Source organism: Mustela lutreola, chromosome 7 (genome assembly GCF_030435805.1).
Source record: "Mustela lutreola isolate mMusLut2 chromosome 7, mMusLut2.pri, whole genome shotgun sequence".
NCBI lineage: Eukaryota > Metazoa > Chordata > Mammalia > Carnivora > Mustelidae > Mustela > Mustela lutreola.
The window spans coordinates 45,589,417-45,610,819 of NC_081296.1; the positions used below are offsets into that span (position 1 = coordinate 45,589,417).

The window sequence follows — 21,403 nt, forward strand, 5'->3', positions numbered from 1 at the left end:
ATGGATGATGCAGGAGTGGCTCCTGTGGTCAGCTTGGGTGGACAAGATACAAGTCAGCTGGGACACAATTTAATGTCTATGCCGAAGTGAGCTGGAAGACTGCTTTAGTTTTGCAAAGGGAAGAGCACTGAAAAGGGGGGTTAATCTGGAATCTTAATCATTGAAAGGTTTCTCTAAAGGCAACTGGCAAGCAAAATGTGACTAGAGGTTTTCCACCACTGTTATGTGGCTTTTAGCTTTGGACTCTGCTCTTCCCCTTACACCCACACCCACCCACCCACCCACCCACACATACACACACACACAACACAAGCCAACTGGCTCCACATGAAAGACGTGATGAATGTAAAACAAACTTCATGGATTTACAAAACTGCCAGGTATGACTTTAATCACTTGGTTCAAAGAAAATATGGATGTTACACCTTTGCCTCTACTTAGTTCTATAAGCAAGGGGAGTCCAGACAGCTGAGATCTGTCTGTATGTGTACAATGCCTATTGACTTAGAATCCAAACACACAAGAGGCTGGGCTGGAGATGGCATTTATCAATGTGTAAACTCGCATTTGTAAGGAAATTGGAAGTGTCAAAATGGAAACAGGGATGTACCACCTATAACCTCCCTTCGAGGAAGAACACATTGATTGCCTCGGTGAGTAGAAATGCTGCCAACTCCTTCAGAGTCGGCCTCAGATGAAGAGTTTTTCCTTGTTCAATAGATTCCCTACCCTGGGTGGCCTATCCACTGGTGGCAGGTGTATAAATACTCTCACTTTCAGCTCACCACGGCACAGCTCCAAAGGACCATCTGTGGTCCGCCATGCGGCCTGTTGTTGGCGGAAGCTACCAGGCCTGCATTGCAGTTCAGTTTCCTCTTGTGCCCCCTCCCCTTCAGCAGGGATCCCCCATACATAATCTGCATGGCAAACTCCATCTCAGCAACTGCTTCTGAAGAACTGAGCTGTCGCAGGTGCTACTCTGCTATAGGGTAGAGGTCCCGTTACAGAAAAGGCCAAGTCCCCTTAGAGCCCACATCGGCAGTTTGCTCTCATTGAGATGAAAAATGCAACCTTTGCCTGGAATCTTACTGAAAATAAAACATTTGAAAAGCTTGGAGAAGAGATGTGCTACATTTCAGCCCCTCCTGAACCTTGCTGAGATCCTCAAGTTGGGCTAGTAACTCCTCAAGGCTTCGTAGTCATGGTTGAAAGAAAAGGCTCCGGAGCCTGAAGTTCTACTGATTTTATCACTTACCAACTGTTTGACCTGGGGAAATTTATTAAACTTCTCTGAGCCTCAGTTCCCTCCTCTGTAAATGGGGCTAAAAATAGTATCTACTTCAGAATGCAGTTGTCCTGAAGATTAAGTGAGGGTACTTGGCCCTTACAACCCAGCCTGGTACACAGTAAGTACCCACACATGGTAACTATACGTGGGTGGCAGAAGCCGGGGCCCTTCTTCTTCCTCGTTCAATGCAGAGAAATAAAGCTGACTGTAAAAGGAGTTACTGCTGGGGCGCCTGGGTGGCTCAGTGGGTTAAAGCCTCTGCCTTCAGCTCAGGTCATGATCCCAGGGTCCTGGGATAGAGCCCTGCATCGGGCTCTCTGCTCAACAGGGAGCCTGTTTCCCCAGCTCTCTCTCTGCCTGCCTTTCTGCCTACTTGCAATCTCTGTCTGTCAAATAAATAAATAAAATCTTAAAAAAAAAAGAAAAGAAAAGAAAAAGGAGTTACTGCTGCTAGACTTTCCACGCAGGTCTCCCCCACGTCCCCCAAACTGCCTGTGCATATCAGCTGCTTCAGGAAAATACTGGGGAAATGTTCTGACTTCCCTCAGTCTCCAATATTACTCATTCACTGCATTCACTGGATTAAATGCTTTTAAGTTTTTATTATTATTCTCCCTCATGGCAAAAAAAAAAAAAAAAAAAAAAAAGTAGAAGATATACTTTCATTCTGAGGAAACCTGTGGCAGAAAGATAGTGATGTCTCTGAAAGAGCTAGAATTTCTAGAAACTAGAGAGTTTCTTAGTTTGCAGGACCATGCTAGTTTCCAAGGGGTAGAAAAATACTAACATGTAGCCCTAAAGATTACTGGGCAGGCATTAGTCCCCCAACCAGATGGCCCCTCTCCTGCCTTGCCAGCTTCTCTCGTCTGTCTTCTACCTCAAGGTAAACTCCTTGGGAAGACAAGCTAATAAAGATCTTGTTCCCAGGCAGACATCCTCCCTTCTCTCTCTTCTTCAGGAAGAAAATACACATATATGACGGAAAGGAGAATCTGGCTCCCTGTTCTGGCAAGAGAACAGCAGTCAGGTGAAAATTATGATTGAAGCCTGAGATCTTGAGTGAGAGTTTCGGGAAAACTGCACGCAAGGGCAGTTGGGAGAACAGCACTGTGGGGAGTCCCTGATCAGGTGGTCCCCCGAGACCACCAATTCTAAGGAATTCTAGGGTTCTTGGCTCTCTCTGCCCTGATGGAATCCGTATGAACTGAGGGTGACTCATCTTAAAGTCCAGGAAGATAAACAGGCAACTGCTTTCTCAAAAAAAGGCAATCACTGGAATTCACGAACTTATTGTTAGTTACAATTTTTAAAAAACTAACATTTACTGAGTCATTCTGTGCCAGACATGTGCATATTTGAGCTCATCTAGATCTCTTAAAAACCCTTCACAGCAGGTACTATCTCATTTTAAACGTGACCAAACTTAAGAGCTGGAGGTCAACTGGTCACTGGCAGGTGGGGGGCAGAGGCTGTCACATCCCAGGGAGATGAATGCCAGGGCACAAGGTGGGGGGGAGTCACTCCCTCAATGCCCCTCCCTTCCTCTCTTCCTGCTCCACTTCCTGCCTTTCTGTATATACTGAGCACCTACAGTGTGCCACACGCCACTAAAACCTTGTCCCTGAACTCCAAATTGATTTCAAAGTGACTGGGAATGTCACCTTTTGTAGATACAAATGATGGTCACATACCATCAGTGGCAAAACTAGCATTCCGATTTCTGATCAACATTGAGAAACAAACAAAAAGCACAGAGAAATTGCAGGTTTCACACACAATAAGATGCTGAATAAATGTTTGGGGTTCATAACGACAATGATGGCCCAGCTGGCATCAGGTTTTTGTTAGCCTTACTCCCTGCCATTAATCAAAAAAGTTCTAGGGGTTGGTGTGTTTTGCCACTGGGAATGTTGTCCAGTGATTATTTTCATGGCTATGGTAACTATACAAAAACCTCGCTCAGTCTATGGTCATCAGAGAATACCTAAGAATAATTTTTCCTGTGTCAGTGGTTTGCCAGCCTTTCCTTAGAAACCAAATTCATGCTAAACACTGCAAGGCAAATCTCAGATGAATAATGCCTTTCCTCTTCATCTTTGGAAGAAGGTCAAGTTGCAGCTCAGCCTCAAGAAACAACTGGATGTATGAGGCCATGGGAGAGCCATCCATCTGGAGGGGCCTCAGCACCCGACACTGAGAAGAACCCAGTTTTCACTGATCCCCTTCGTTCAACACACATTCCTGGTTCTCCTACTTAGTGCCAGGTGCAATGGGGGGCACAGGCCTGTACCAGGAGAAGACTGGCAGCTAAGAGGACTGCATTATAAACCTAGCAGGCGCTCAGGAAGTGAAGCTTTGAGAAGCTTGGAGAAAAAGCTGGGTCAGATTCAACATTAGATCCGAGCCGATGGAATTAGAGTTCTGCAATACTTTGTTACAAGCTAGAGTCTGAGGGTTCTGGTCCTTATGCACAGACCTGGGCTTTGGAGAATATACTACTGCTCATGAATTCTCTCTGTGAGAGGACTGAGGTTAAATGACCCCAGATGGGAGGCCTTCCTCATGATCACTCCCAAGGAGGGAAAGGAGATGGTGGAGAGAAGAGATACAACTCCGAGGGAGGAGATCCTTAATAGGGCAAAGTAATGCTTAAAAACAAAGAGTTCAAGTGAGAACTGACTCCATGTCGGCTTACAGAATATGATAGGTCCTGTGTGAATGAGACTAAAATACAGAGGCTTCCAGAATTCAAGTCTAAGGGGTTAGACAATTTCAGAAAGAATGAAATACAGGCACCACGCCAAGACCTGGGATTGACTGGCCCTCCCCAGATGGGAAAGCAGTGAGTGGTGTTCTCTGGGGACTCGGGCCCCTGGTCAGAAGGCGGGAGAGCTTGGAGACACAAACGGGACTTCAAGACACACAAGCTCTGGGAGAGGTTAAGAGTTAAGTCAATAGGATGCATGAAACGAAGTCCCATTCCCATAAAATAGGCAGCGTCTCCTGTCCTGTGGCCGACAACCTGGCGAATCAGGAGCATACTGTGGGCTTGGGACTGCAGTGGGGCCTGCAGGAGTCCGGAGACCGAGGACTCCCAACTGCGGCTTGGCTCTTAGCTCCTACTGCAATGTGGGAAAGCCGCTCTGGGGCCTTGAACCTCCGGTTCTTCACCGACACAATGAAGGCACAGGCCAAGCAGTTAATGTCCGTGGTACTCGAGCTGGCTGGAAGAGTTTAAAAAGACACATAGACGTCCTGGAGCCCCTGCTCGTTCTGAGAGTCTGTCCACAGTTCTGCATTCTTCTTGCTTATGGAGCAGAAGTAGCTTTCACACAAGTACCCAGCTGCACCGAACGATGGGACAACCTGAATTTTTTTTTTCCAGTTTCCTGCACAGAGCACAAGTGAAACCATTCCTGCCCTGTGGTTTCTTAACGTTGCAACCCCTGTAGTCCGCTGGATCTGTGTATCCCAAAGAGGCGCAAGAGGCGAAGTAGGGGGTCCCCCACACGTAATGGGACTGGCCTAGCTCTCGGCAGGAGTGCTGGCACACATAAACTCTGATACCCACCCTTGTTTTGAATAGGCTTCCAGACTGATATTAGGGGTATTCCTGGAAGAGCCACAATGGACAGGAGCACGTTCACGGCAGCACAGCCAGCGAAGGAAAGGCAGTTTGGTGCTTTGCAAGGGAAAGGGTTTGTTATATGGGACAAAGTAACACACGAAAGGCCTTCTGTGCACTCTTCGCGCTTTCCCATGTTGCTTCCTGAACAGAGTTTCTGAAGTTAGGTAAACTTTTCTTTTTATTAATTACTGAATTGTCCATATTAGATAAGTGCTTTCTCAGAAATATTACTTATTAATAATCACATGTATTAATAAGGGTGGATTCTTTCTCAGAGATATGCCGTGTTAAAAAAAAAAAAAAAAGAAAGAAACATCTCAGTAAACTGGTTGGAGATGCCTGATTTTTGGAATACATTTTCATTTCTTAAACCCCAAACAGATTGACTCTATGCTTTTTACCTCCTCTCCTTTCTTATTTTTCATTGTGCTTACTGGCTAACCATGATGGAAATAAGAATGCTGAAAATATGCATAATTGGCTATTTCTTGTCTTTCTGAAATATCTAGAAATAATAGCTCAAATCAGTCTGTTAAGATTTCCACCAGAAAGTAAAAGGACCAAGATATTTAATTTCAGTGTAACAGCAATTTCCAAACTTTGTCCAACTCAGCTTATGAAAGCCAATATGGTCGCTAACCACCAGTTCCCCCATCTCACACCGGCCTTTCCAGCCACATGAAACTACTTCCCTTTCTTTGTACAAGCTGTTTCATCTGCCTAAAATGCCCTTCTTCCCCTTGCTTGCTGATAAACTCATTTTTCCAGACCTGCTTCTGCTACTTCTGCTGTAAAGCTAGCTTTCCAGACCCACCTTCCCCAAAAGTCTGATCGATCCTCTGATCCAAAACAACTCTCACCCTGTTCTTCTCTAAGAGTTGTCTTCTAGACCAAATCTGTGAGCAGAGAGATGCTCTATCTGACACTCATATGGAAAATTGGTTGGGTAACTGCACCAGAACATGACACCTGTTCTCAAGGTCTCTAGAAATCAGAGACTAGGAGGGCTTTAGGGACACAAGTGAGCAATTGGAATATAGGATGCCTATGTCCAAGGTAGTTCTATTCTGCTACAACTCACAGAATAATCTTGGGTTTCCCTGTACTTATCTTTGGCTTAAATTTCATCTTTTTAATGAAGGGGGGATGACTTCATCTACTACTGGCTGAACAGTTTCTGGGACTTAAAAATTTTTTCTATGTCTAGGCTCTCCCTCCAGAGATTCTGATTATTTCACTCCAATTATTTTTAAAAGTTCCCCAGAGCATGCTTTTTTAAAAATGGATTTATTTATTTGAGAGAAATAACAAAATGAACAAAAGTGGGGAGAGGGAGAGAGAATCTCTAGCAGACTCTTCCCTGGGTGCAGAGCCCAATATGGGGCTCGATCTCATGACACTGAGATCAGGACCTGAGCCCAAACCAAAAGTCATATGGTTAACTGACTGTGCCACCTAGATGCCCCTGTCCCAGAACATTCTAATGCGCTGTTAGGGTTGAGAACCAAGAGATTCAAGAATCTTTAAGGGCATTTCTCCCACACTTGTCTCTCACCTTGCATCATTCATTTCTTCTCCTTTCTAGTTGTGCAACCTTCCTTTTTGCTAAGCACATACTGTGCACTGTTTGTTGTCACAAGCATTGTTTAATCTCCATGTTTCAGTGAGGCAAAACTGCCCCCATTTCACAGTTGAAAAAAAAAAAAAAAGTGACTCTGGGAGGTCCAGAAATGATTTGCTGATGGGCACCTGTGAAGAGGCGGAGCCAGTCCTGGACTCTGAACGCCCATTCCACGCCTCCAGTCCTTCCTGCCCATTACAGTTTCTCTCTGTGGCTCCTGCTTCTCTTATCCAGATGCCCTCCTGGGGGTTAGGTCCCCTCTGCTAGGATGAGAATCCCAACCCCGCTAACAGACAGGCCAGATCAGCTGTCTGGTACACTTAGCCGTCTGTCTGTTAACACATGGGACTCTCCCTCTCTATTTCAGATAAATAAAAAAGGCAAGATTTTGTTGCTTGGTTTGTTTTGATAGGAAGACACCTGGAGTACTCAAGTCAATGGTACGACATTTCCCATTCACCAGGTGAGCTGAATAAAGAGCTGGGCATCTTGGGACCTGCTCATTATCATCCCCAGCTCCCAGGAGGGGGACCCACTGCAGAATAAATAAACAATCTTGGCTAGCAGGCAGAGGCCACAGTAGACTTTTTCTTAATTCTCCAGTACTTGAGTTTTGACTTAAGTATTAAGAAAAGGAAAAAAAAGAGAATTTAAAACCTGTATATCCAGAGGCACTGACCCATCGAACTGGTATTTTTGGTTCAAGTTTTTAGATGGTTTGTTTGCTCGTGGACTCATACACCCTTAGGAAGAGGCCCATTAACTTTTTAAAAAAAGAGTGAAAACTCCAGCAGGCTGCTTCCCCCACCAACAGAGAGGTGGTGAGGCTATGAGAGAGTGAGAGTGAGAGAGAGAGCGAGCGAGCGCTGCCCCAATTTCTGCCTCCAGCAGCAGCAAGGGCGACAGCACCTTGCGACATGACATTCCTCCCACTTAGGAAGTGCGAGGAGAGCCCCCGGCTGCGTGAATGAGACGCAGTGCTAATACAGCTGTTAGCTACAAACATTTGCTTGGCACGAATCAGTCTGGACTCTCCTGTAGTTTGCTTTGATGGTCTCTCTACTATCTTGTTGACTAATGATGAAATCATGGTTTGTTCATCTAATTGAATAAAGAAAACACCACACCAAGCAAAGTGCAAACTGCCTTCCTGTCCTTGCTTGAGGTTGTTTATTGACTCTGTGTTTATAAGAGCCCTTTTATATTCACTTATTAAATATTTACATGCATCGCTTATGTACTTAGCTGTATAAGGAGAAATTAATCCGGTCTTTAATCTGAGGAACTGTTTGTTTTTCAAAGCCCTTTTGCTAAAGTAAAATGGAAAGCAGCCACCTCAAATAAGCTTCTTGTTACTGCTGCAGACATTCTGTGATGTCCCAGTGAGTCCCCTCTCCCTAGGGCAAGCAGATCAGGAGCCATGTTCTAATCTGTATTGAAGTGACATGTTTCCTCTGGAAGAATCTATACAGTTTCCCAAGGAGCTACAAAGTTAAACAACAATAGATGAATAAAGAAGTTAAAAAAAAAAAAAAACTGATGAAAGCAAGCTGAAAGGGAGTTTGAGAATTACACGATCATTTGATTTGCCCGTGAATATTCTCTACCCACCACCATTAATATGTGTAATTGTAAATTGGCCTTCATATTCTAGACAGGTGCTTCTTCCTCAGGTTTTCTATGGTCTATCAGTGATATCATTCTGAAGAAACTAGGAGATATTCCAGAGGCCCGAGGAGTGGTTCTCCTGCAAGTGAATGCCAGTCTCTCTAGGGAGAGAAAGAGCAAATAGAGACTGAGTTGGAAGAATTCAGGGAAATTTGCTCCATGCCCACTGCAATGGGCTGGCTGACTGCTCTGAGTACTCCTAAGGGCAAAACTCCTCACAGGGCCACCTTCCACCTCATTCTTGTTCTCAAATTCTCATCTCATCTCTCTCTCTCTCTCTCTCTCTCTGTTCCCTCCATTGAAGATCTGCATCTATGAAAATTTCATATTTAGTTTTCAATGATCTCCTGTTAAGATAAAGAATTTCCTATGTTATATAAAGTTACAGTAATAAAAGAAAATAGTGTGGTACTGGTGAAGGGACAGACACATGAGCAGTGGAACAAAACAGAACTAGAAAAAGACCCATACAAATAAGGACAGCTGCTTCCTGGGAAAGGCACAAAGCCAATTCAGCAGGAAAAAACTGTCTTTTCAAGAAATGGTGCTGGAACTCTTATTATCGACTTAAAAAAAAAAGAAAAGGAAAGAAGACTGGGGCACTTGGTTGGCTCAGTGGGTTGAGCCTCTCTGCCTTTGGCTCAGGTCATGATCTCAGGGTCCTGGGATTGAGCTCCCCGCATTGGCCTCTGCTCAGCAGGGAGCCTGCGTCCCCCTCCTCCTCTGCCTGCTTCTCTGCTAACTTGTGATCTCTCTCTTTCTCTGTCAAATAAATAAATAAGTAAAATCTTTAAAAATAAATAAATAATTTTTTAAAAAAAGAATTTAGTTCTTCGCCTTACAACATGCACAAAAATTAACTAAAAACAGATCAAAGACCTAAATGTTAAACATGAAACTAAAAAATTTCTAGAAGGGAGCATAAGAGAATATATTTGTGGTGTTAAGTTAGGTGAAAATTCCTTAGGCATGAAACTAAAAGCCTGATCCATAATTAAAAAATTAATGAATCAAATTGGATGTCATGAAAATTAAGAACTTCTGTTCTGCAAAAGACACCGTTAAGAGAACTAAAAGATAAGTCAAAGACTAGGAGAAAATATTTGCAAAGCACAATGGACTTGTATCCAGAATACACAAAGAACTTTAAAAATTCATCAATAAAACAACAAAACAGTAAAAAATGGATAAAGATTAAAACACACTTCATCAAAGAAGACCAACACACACATGAAAAGATGCTCACTATCACTCATTAAGAGGGAAACACAAATCAAATCCAAAATGGGATACCACTTCACACCTGTCAGAATGGCTAGCATCAAAAATACTAGACACAGCAAGGACATGGAGAAATGGCAACCCTTAGGCACTCTTGGTGGGAATATAAATTGATGCAATCATTATGAAAAACAGTGTGGAGGTTCCTAAAAAAATTAAAGATAGAACTACTGTATGATCCAACAATCCCACTTCTGGGTGCTTATCTGAAGAAAACAAAAACACTAACTGGAAAACATGTATCTGCACCCTCACTGCAGCCTTCTTTACTATAGCTAAGATATGGAAAAATCCTATGTGTCTATCAGTGGATGATTAGATTAAAAAATTGTGCATATATGTGAATAATGGAATATTATTCAGCCATAAAAATACCAAACTCTTGCTCTCTCTGACAACATGGATGAACTTCAAGGGCATTATGTTAAGTGAAATAAATCAGAGAGAGACAAATACTATATGAGTTCTCTTATATGTAGAATCTAAAATAATTATATTTTATATGTATGTGTATATATATATATATATACACATACAAACATATAATGCTTGCCATCAAAAGAAATATCAGATATGTGTGTGTAGGTACATATATATACACACAACATATGTGTGTGGTGTGTATATATATGTATACATATATGTAGATGTAGATGTTTGTATATATACCAAGTTCATAGATACAGAGACCAGACGGGTGACTGCCAGAAGCAGGGGGTGGGGAGTGGGAGAAAAGAGTAAATTGCTTTTGTTTTAGTTTAAATAAACTGAATTCTTAAAATGGGGGCTAACATATAATAAGTAAGTACTGGAAACAGCCTGTCTTTCAGGTTCTCCATCCGCAAAGCAAGTGCTATACTCTATGGCAGGACCACAGCTGTCAATATGTCTGCACTCAGTGTTTCAGAAATTAACATTATAGGGAGGAGGGCCAGAATCCAAAAGTAAAACATGTGCAATGGAAACACCACATAAAATCAACTACCTCTATATAATGCACACACATACACAGGTGATAAGATCCTAAGAATAAAGGGAAAGACCCTCAACTGATACACTGAGATCTATAAAATATTTAAATAAAATTATTAAAAAAAAAATTGAAGGAACCCACTTCACATGGTATGCTACATTGATCTATCTCATGACAAGGTTTGAACTGATTGTTACCCAATTTCAAACACCATTAAGGATAACATGTACAATGTCTGATTTCAACCCACAGTCCGGAAGACTCACTTGTAAGCTAGTAATGGGGCTACCATATTAACAGGATCTTCTGCAGGTGCTGTCTAGTTTAATGTTCACAACCACTTCATAAAGTAGTTGTCACTCTCCCCATTTCATAGAAAACAGACTCAGAAAGCTAATGAATAGGTGGAATTTGGTACTAATTATATATTTATGGAATAAATTTGTAGCAAAATGTTTTTAAATGGGCTTCTATAATTTTAAAAAACTTAAAATGTGGTGCATAGTCAAAAGTTCCCAAGCTATATATATATATATATATTGCCCTGGAGATACAAATGTAGTGAAAAGAAGGGCCATCTGTACCCCAATGTTCATAGCAGCAATGGCCACAATCACCAAATGGTGGAAAGAGCCAAGATGCCCTTCAACAGATGAACGGATAAAGAAGATATAGTCCATATATACAATGGAATATTATGCCTCCATCAGAAAGGATGAACTTTTGTAGCAACATGGACAAGACTGAGGAGATTATGCTAAGTGAAATAAATCAAGCAGAGAAAGTCAATTATCATATGGTTTCACTTACTGGTGAAGCATAAGGAATAACATGGAGGACGTTAGGAGAAGGAAAGAATTAAGTGAATTGGGGGAAATCAGAGGGGGAGATGAACCATGAGAGACTGTGGACTCTGAGAAACAAACTGAGGTTTTGGAGTGGTGGGGGGTGGGGGGATGGGTGAACCTGGTGGTGGGTATTAAGGAGGCCATGTATTGCATGGAGCACTGGGTATGGCGCATAAACAATGGACCTTGGAACACTGAAAAAATAAAATTAAATTTAAAAAGTTTTTTAAATCTCCACTATATTGAGATAATACTACACATTTATTAGAATGGCTAAAATTAAAAAGACCAATTATACCAAATGCTAGAGAAGATGTAGGGGAGCTGGAAATGTTATACATTGCTGGAAGGAATGTAAGATGGTACAGCCACTTTGGAAAACTGTTTGGCAGTTTCTTAATCTACCATATGATCCAGCCATTCCATTTCTAGGTAATACACACACACACACACACAGATGCACAAAAACTTGCACATGAAGTGTTCATAGGAAATTTTATTGATAATAGTTCCAAACTAGAAACCACCTAAATGTCCACGAGCAGCTGAATGTATGAACAAATTGTGATATATCCATAAAATGGAATATGGCTCAGCAATAAGGAGGAATGATTACCGAGATACACAACAAGGATGGATTTCAAAATTAATGTGTGAGTAAGAACAACCAGACAGAACGGGACATACAGCGTGTTTCTATTTACGTGAAATACAAAAAAAATGCAAATGATCTGCAATGGGAAAAAGCAGATCAGTGCCTGGGAATGGGAAGGGTGTGGAGGGAGAGAGGAGAGAGATAGCAAAGGGCCAGCAGGAAACTTCCAAGGGTGAGGGATATATTTGCTATCTGAACGTAGTAAGGGTTTCATGGGTAGATACATACATCAAGACATATCAAATTGTAAAATTTACTATATATCAATTACACCACAATAAAGCTGTCAATAAAGATATATTAAACAATGAAAGGGTTACTTTATCAGAGTAATTATGCCATTCATCTTTTTGTTTTCCTTTCTGGGCTGTTATTGGGGAAATTATATTGAATTTACTTGGCTATTTAAAATACGATTTGATGGTTTTAATTAAAGTAAAATGCATTAGGAATAAATCAATTAAATTTTAAGACAATTTGAGCTTGACAGGGAGAGAGAAGTAGTGATGAGATAAAAAAGAAACTTAAGGGAGAGCCAAGGTGGTGAAAATACAGAACAGATCAGAGGCCAAAGAACTAGAAAGAGGCAACATTTGAGATAATCAGACTCAGTAAGAACGAAGCACCACACTCACTAGAGAAGTAGACCAGTTCTCATTAACCTGCACGGATGGTAGAGCTCGCAGGGCAGATAACAGAAAGGAGGGTGCTCCGACAGCAGAAGCAGCATGCGCAAGGGGCAAGGTCACAGAACAGGAAGGCATGGCACATGCAGGGCTTTGCAGGTGGTCTGGGAAGGCTGGAGATAGGGGAAGGTGTGGGGCCAGCTCATGAACTGACCTGTCCATGAACTGGAGGAATCTGGACATCCAGGTGGAGGTGTCCACTCTGCAGTTAGAAAGCAGAAGTCTAAGCTCAAAAAAGAGGTCAGTAATTAGAGTGAACTATTCCAAGGAAATATTCTAAATGACATACCATCTTGTTTCCCTCATTGGATTATTTCATATTGATAAATGAAACATTAAAGGGACTGATTACGTTACTCCAGGTGAAAAATCTTTTGTACTGAAGGTCTTATAGGAAAGAAGAGTTGGAGCTTGTCAGTCATAACTATTGGTTTCTGAACTTGCCATTAACTACCTTTAATTAGTTAATGCTAAGTTCAGAAACCAATAGTTATCAGTGAATGACTGAAATGAACCTATACCCTCCCTGAGGAATAGTGCTTTTATGCAGAAAAGGGCAAAAGAAATTGCTTATAAGAAGAAAATCTGATCAGCTAAGCCTGGAGTGTAAAGTCTTCAATGAATCCATGAGTTGATTCTCTGGGCTTCACTGAACCACCTCTGCAGGGGTTACATAGGATAATTCCATGACCTTGGAGCTGTGCTAAGCCCGGAGAACCCTCTGCAGAACAGGTCTGAAGCACAGAAGAACTAGTAAAGAGAGGGAGGAGGACACTCATGAAGAACTTGGGGGATCTTCAACTCTCTGTGCTAGGGGAACCCCAAGGTCATTTGTCAAACAAGAAGTGACATAAGGGCATCTTAACTGGGGCCCAGCACATAGTAGAGAGTCCCAATGTTAACCGAATGAAAGGGGACTCTGAGTTCTAAGATTATCAAAGTCCTTTCTCTTGGGGAGCTGGCAAGCCCATGCAGGCCTTTCGGGGCTCCAGGGCTGCTCCAGGATCTAGGGAGGGGAGGAAGAAGAGTGTCATTAGCTACACACAGACGAAGTGGCAGAGGACTTGCTGTGGCAGAGGACTTGCTATGGCGCTTGTTCCTGAGGTGTAGCATGTGGAAATAAGAGAAGGCTTAGCTCTTTACAGGGGCATTGTGTGAGTGTCAGCTCACACAATAGAGAGAAATATAATCACAGCAGAACTGGCAATGAGTACCCCTGTGTTCCGCCAGGGTTTTCCTGATAACCAATGTTGCATAGTTCTGTAGTATGTGTGAGCTTTTGGAAAGGTTTGTAGACTTCTAAATAAAATATGGGCCCTTTGTACAAATCAAAACCACAGTGAGATACCACCTCACACCAGTCAGAATGGCTAAAATTAACAAGACAGGAAACAACAGGTGTTGGCGAGGATGCGGAGAAAAGGGAATCCTACTACACTGTTGGTGGGAATGCAAGCTGGTGCAGCCTCTCTGGAAAACAGCATGGAGGTTCCTCAAAAAGTTGAAAAAGAGCTACCTTAAGACCCAGCAATTGCACTACTGGGTATTTATTTACCCCAAAGATACAAATGTAATGATCCGAAAGGGCACCTGCACCCTAGTGTCTATAGCAGCAATGTCCACAATAGCCAAACTATGGAAAGAACATAGATGTCCATCAACAGATGAACGGATAAAGATGATGTATATACAATGGAATACTATGCAGCCATCAAAAAACAAAAAATCTTGACATTTGCATGACATGGATGGAACTAGAGGGTATTGTGCTAAGTGAAATAAGTCAATCAGAAAAAGACAATGATCATATGATCTCACTGATATGAGAAATTTAAGAGACAGGATGGGGGGCCATGGGGGGAAAGAAGGAAAAAAATGAAACAAGATGAGACTAGGGAGAGACAAACCATAAGAGACTCTAAATCTCAGGAAACAGAGGGTTGCTGGAGGGAAGAGGAAGAGAGGGAAGGGATAGGGAGGCTGGGATAGGCTACACATTGGGGAGGGTATGTGCTATGGTGAGTGCTGTGACCTGTGTAAGTCTGATGATTCACAGATCTGCATCCCTGAAGCAAATAATACATTATATGTTAGTAAAAAAAAATTATTTTATTTATAAAATAAAATATGGGCCCTTTTTGTTGTTTCTCTTTGAGAAATTATGAGTCTGTTTGGATATGATGGCTGTGCTAAACTGATTCTGAATTCACCTTTTCCCCTTCTGGTGCTTAGAAGAGATATGATCCCTGGAATGAACTTACAGACAGAGTGACACTGTGACATCTATCAGTTTACACAAATGTTCTCTCTGGCACAGGTTAACAAACTCAGAGTTGTAGCTGTTTTCTTAACCAGGCCTCGGAACACGTTCTGAAGTATGACCCAACTAGTCCAACTATGTATAAACCAGTGATTCCTACAAGTTAGTGAATATAAGATTCCCTAGAAAAACTTACTAAAATGAGAATTCCTGGGCCTTGTCTCCAGTGGTTCTGACTTAGAGGCTCTTGGGTGGTACCCAGGAATCTGTATTACACAAGCCCTTCCATCATCAGCTGCGACCCCCTCCCCAATTCCCACAGGAGAGGGAGTCCTTGAAGAACTACTGGAGAACATGGCAACCACGTTACACTTTGCTGCAAAGAAATTCTCCCTGAGCTGGGATTTGGTTCCAGCAAACACAGGTTGTGGGAGCGGCCCTTGCTCTCGGCTACAACGGAATCATACACAAGTTCTTTAATAGGTACCAAGTGTCCTCTTCAAGCACGCTCTCTAAATCAAGTACACTATGCCACTTAAAAAAAGAGGGGAAGATTTACAATCAGTTTATCCAAGCAAGTACCTGGGCAATCTTTCAAAAAAGTAAAATAGAACAACAAAAACACCCCCACATTTATTAGAAGACAAAAATATTTGTAAACTATTTATAAAACCCCTAAAACAAATGGAAAGTAAAACCACCAGAGGACAGCAGGAATTAGGAGTTACTCATAGCCCCTCTTACTAGAGGAAGAAACGAGGGGTCAGAAAGACTAAATAATTTGCCAAAGGAAACAGAACAGGAAATTTGGAACTTGACCCCAGGTTGGTTAAATCCAGCTCCTTCTATTCTACCCACTTTCCCAAGGATAAATTCTTCTATAAATTTTATTTAAAAACAAATAGGGGAGGTGAATCAAGAGAGACTATGGACTCTGAAAAACAATCTGAGGGGTTTGAAGTGGTGGGTATTATAGAGGGCACGGATTGCGTGGAGCACTGAGTGTGGTGAAAAAATAATGAATACTGTTTTTCTGAAAATAAATAAATTGATAGCTGTAATAAAAAAAAAAACAAATAGAAAACAATGACAGCTAATATTTACTGGTACTTTACTAAGAATCAGGCCCTGTCCTAAAAACGTTACTTATGTTAGATTATGTCTTCACAATCCATGAATTAGATACTTTCATCCCTTATTTTCAGGTAGGCATTCGAGGGCTAGAAGGATAAAATAATCACATGTACTGTGAACAAATCCACACCACTATTAAAGAGGGTGAAATTATGCCTAGTTTTCTGATATGGATCTAACATATCTTATTTAATCTTACTTTTAGTGTGACTTGAATACTGTGCTTGGAATTTCTTACCGAAAAAGTGATCTCGTTCTTTTGTTTTGTTTTACCCCCTTTGGTTTTTTTAAAGAGGCAAAGTATGGAGTTATGATGCAGTGTTCTTTCAAGCTTTCATTTAGCAAAAGAGGAGGACTTTAATTCCCTTTAAGAGGCTCTCAATAAAGGACTGAAAGAAATTAACTCAAGCTGAACGACATTAAATCTCTAAAATTCTTAAGGTAAAGAGTCTATGAGGAGGTCTTTGTGATAATGAGACTGACTGGACTGATTACTGATGGTTTGGCTCAGTGATTAACTTTGGGTTATGAGAAGCCACTGGATAGAGATAGAGATTAATCCGGCCTGAAGAAAAGGGAGAATAACATACTCTAAGGAGTAGAAAGATGATTTATGAGGAATAGGTACAGGATTAAACCTAATATTTTACCTAACTCTGGCACATCTTTGCGTCCTTTGAATGTGAACTACTCCCACTAGAACGCTGGGAATCCATGTTTCGCAGTCACTGAACATCTGCTATCCAGTGTTGGTTCCCTCTACCAAGTGTTCAGGGCACTAGGAAATCAAACACATACCAACTTCTTGATACGTCCTATCTGGCGTGATTTAGGTTCTTAGGGCTTTTCCCCCCACCCCATCTCTATAAGGCTTTTCACTTCCAAAGAGACTGTTAAGGATACACACTGATTTAGCATAAAATCTACAGTTCTGGAACTTCAATGCCTGTAAAATGTAGAGCTGTCTGAAATGACAGAAAAATGAAAACTGCCTTTGCTTTTGAGGGGCAAACACTGAAACCCAATGTCCTATTTTACAACCCAGCAAAACACGGATCGAGCTTTTTGAAAGTCCTTGTCCTTAATATCAGGCTTGGGAAACAATTCTGAGAACGGAATGGATTCCCGTATTTGTTGCTTATCTGCCAGTATCAAGCAACACATTACTCACAAGGGTCCTCACGTCTGGGGTTACTGTCCTCCAAGGCCTTTGTGTCCACTGGTCCCCATATCGCCACCATTTCATTCTCCCCCAAGACAAAAAAGGGAGACAGGCCTACGTTTCCACCAGTTGTGAATATGAAACATGGAATTAAGATGTAGAATTATCTTTTTCTTAAATATTCTTGTCTCTGAATGAAGTAGCTTTTCATTTAAACGTAAAATATCTTGAACTAATGACATCGTGATAGTGCTGTATGGTGGCCGATGGTAGGTACACTCATGCTGAGCCTAGCATAATCATCGCCTCTAGCTCTGAGATCTAGCCCCCCCGCCACCCGCCCAATGCAGTCCTTCCTCCTTCATGGGTCTAACAAATATTTATAATGCATGTTGACTACACATCAGATACTACTTGAGGTAGTGAGAAGAATGCCCAAGATAGACTCCCTAAAACCTCCATATATGGTCAGAAATTAAATAAATTTATAAGCTTACTGATCACGATCTATCCAATCTGAGGCAATGAGGACATGGACAAACTATGGGAATTAGAGATCTGCCTAATCAGAAGATGCCACAAAGACTTCTGCTTCTGGTCATGATGGAATAATGGCCCTGAAATTGGCTTCCCAATGTAAACAACTAGAAAAGTACGTGAAACAGCTTTCTTCAAACTGGTCAGCAGGCAGTACGGGACTGGGATCCTAGAAGAGAGAAATGAATAAGGGAAGCCTTTTTTGGCAAAAGACTTTCTCGATTGCAGCATGGGATGGGAAGATCAAAGTAGAACAGGGTGGTCTCACTAAACTGAGGAAAAAGACTGGAGTTCACAGAGGCTGTGTTGGCTTAAAGGTGAGGGGCTTAGTACCAGACAGAGAGAAGGAGGTCTGGAAATTGGCAAGGGGTTCCCCTTGAGTCTCTGGCTGAATGCTAAGCTGGGAATACATAGGATGAGAGTTCACGAGACTGGACAAAAAACAACGACCAGCCTGAATGACTGGGTCACCCGTCAATATAACTTGCCAATACGTGACTTTGTGACTTCAAAAAACCTATGGGACTGACACGTAAACGAAGAGATTTGCATGGCGCTCCTATACAAGAAATCAGTCTTGTGCAGAAGCACTCACCCTGATTTAGTACAGACAGATAATGTAACACCAAAGTTCCCAGAGTTTTTAGGAGGAAAGCAAAGTATTTAGAAAATCAATTTGAAATTTTAGCTGAAAGGATAGACAAGAATAGCTGACAGGTTTTGAAAACCAAATAAAAGGGTACCTTGCCTGCCATCTTGAAACATCTTTTTTTAAAAGACTGATTTATTCATTGTAGAGCAAAAGAGAGAGACAGAGAGCACGAGAGCAGAACGAGCGGCAGGGGAAAGAGAGAGGGGAAGCAGACTCCCCACTGAGTGGGGAGCCCGAAGTGGGGCTGGATCCCAGGACACTGAGAGCATGACCTGAGCAGAACCCAAGAGTTGGACACTTAACCAACTGAGCCACTTGAGAGCCCCTATTGCAACATTTTTTAAAACCTAGTAATTGAAGCAATCTGGCATTAGTGAAAGAAGAGATAAATAAAATTTTGAGTCCTAAAACAAAAACATGTTTATATGGAAATTTATCATATAATGTTAATGTTGTATTCAAATTAGCTGCAAAAGGATAGATTAGATTATTTAATAGTGTTGTACTAACTGAACACTCATTTATAAAAAAATAAACTTAGTCAATATCACTGATCATCAGGGAACTATAAATCAAAACCACAGTGAGATACCACCTCACACCAGTCAGAATGGCTAAAATTAACAACAGGGGAAGCAACAGGTGTTGGCGAGAATGAAGAGGAAGGGGAGTCCTCTTACACTGTTGGTGGGAATGCAATTTGGTACAACCACTCTGGAAAACAGTATGAAGATTCCTCAAAAGGTTAAAAATAGAGCTACCCTTGGGGCGCCTGGGTGGTTCAGTGGGTTAAAGCCTCTGCCTTTGGCTCAGGTCATGATCCCAGGGTCTTGGGATCGAGCCCCACACCGGGCTCTCTGCTGGACAGGGAGCTAGCTTCCTCCTCTCCCTGTTTGCTTCTTGGCCTACTTGTGATCTCTGTCCGTCAAATAAATAAATAAGCCTTTAAAATAAAAAATAGAGCTACCCTTGACCCAGCAATTTCACTACTAGGTATTTACCCACAGACTACAAAAATACTGATTTGAAGGGATATGCGCATCCCTACATAATTATCTACATTGGCATTATCTACAATAGCCAAACTATGGAAACAGCCCAGGTGTTTTAATTGAACTATGATTCAGAGATCCAAGAATATGCTATTCAACTATGAAATAAATGAAGATCTGTAAGTACTGACATATAAGGTGCTATATCTCATTTTATATATTATGATCTCGTTTTTATTAAAAAAAGATATTGTATGGCAGGAAGCCCTTAACTGGCTCAATCTGAACCACTGACTGGTTAATTTAATTAACTGATTTATTTTTGAGGAGGGAGCATGTATACAAATGTGGGAGAAGCAGAGAGAGGGGAGAGAAAGGAGAGAGAGAGGGAGGGAGAGAGAAAATCTTAAGCAGTCTCCATACCTAGCACGGAGCCGGATGCAGGACTAGATCTCACGACCCTAAGATCATGACCTGAGCCAAAGTCAAGAGTTGAAGGCTTAGGGGTGCCTGAGTTGCTCAGCGGGCTAAAGCCTCTTCCTTCAGCTCAGGTCATGATCTCAGGGTCCTGGGATCCAGCCCCGAGTCAGGCTCTCTGCTCAGCCTGGAGCCTGCTCCCCCCTCTCTGTCTGCCTGCTTCTCTGCCTACTTATGAATTCTCTCTCTGTCAAATAAATAAATAAAATCTTTAAAAAAAAAAACAAAAGAGTCAAAGGCTTAGAAATCAAGAGTCAAATGTTTAACCAAGTGAACCACGCAGGTGCCCCATGACTGGTTAATTTTGGAAAAAAAGGTTAAAGCAAGGAAAGATCCTTAAATATTTCATTTTAATTTAAAAAATATGTACATTCATTCTCTAGTCTTCGGATGTAGAACCAAGGACTTTTCTTTAATTATGGGTTTACCTTTCCTTTCTGATGAAACTATTCCCCTAAAATACTGTTTAAGATTTCTGGTTTCAGTTTCTTTAAAGCGGAGTGAAGACTTAAAAATATTTGCAAAGCCAGCCAGGTGCACATTCTATCTAGCTTTATGCTTTCCCCCAAGTTCTTATAATTGTCTTGCCCACTCCTCGTTGATTGCAGTTTTTTAGGCATCTAGCCCTTAGCAAATCTTTTCAAAGCACCGGACTCAGTTTAAATAGGAGCTATAATTTCCTTTCAGACCCATGTTTTGGTTTATATATTTCATTAAAACTGCAAATTACTGTAACAAGTACAACTAGAATAAGAGGTTTGGAAACAAGATTAACTCTTTACGAACATAAAACTCAAGAATCTCTAACTATAAATTAACACTCAGGTTTATTAACCAATCTCTTATGAAACTTTTTAACATGAGTCAATTTAAGTATCGTTAATTGTATCCACTGATATAGTCAAGCCCTTCTAGCCCAAGTGGTCGGGTGTGGGAGTCCCCAGCCTCTGGGTGGCTACAGAGACTTACAAAGGGGCTGAACTGCATGGACACGTGCTGCAAATGCAAACTACATGCCAGATTTCAAAGACTTTGTATTAAAAAGAGAATGTAAAATTCTGGGACAATGACTTGTTCCATTGATCCTGAGTTGAAATATTATTTTGGAAATACTAGATTAAATAACAGACATTGTTAAAATTACTTCCACTTGTTTTGAAACTTTTTAAATGGGGCTAATAGCGAATTTTAAGTTACAAGTGTTGCTCATTGTATTTCTGGGATGCAGCTCTGTTCTAGATGTGCAAAAATCCTTTGTTCAACAGGGAGGTCATCTGTGAAGTTCTACTTGAAACAATAAATCAGACCTTCTTTTTATCATCTCTGTTACTTGAATCCAAGACATTTAGAGTAGCCTTTCAGAATACATCTTTTTAAGCAGACTTACAATTTTTTATCAAGGGTCAATAAACAATGGCCCATGAGCCAAATTTGGCCTACTGTCTATCTTACTATGTCCTGCAAACTAAAAACTGTTATTGTGTTTTTAAATGATGGTGGGGGGGGGCAGGAGAATCAAAAGACGATGAATATTTGGGGAT

At 41.4% G+C, this 21,403-nt stretch overlaps 1 protein-coding gene across 1 annotated transcript in view; it reads right to left on the minus strand.

The window, feature by feature from the left end:
- Nucleotides 1–21,403, minus strand: part of ALDH1A2 (aldehyde dehydrogenase 1 family member A2) — a 93,628-nt gene that overhangs the window by 14,286 nt on the left and 57,939 nt on the right. The window lies entirely within an intron of this gene.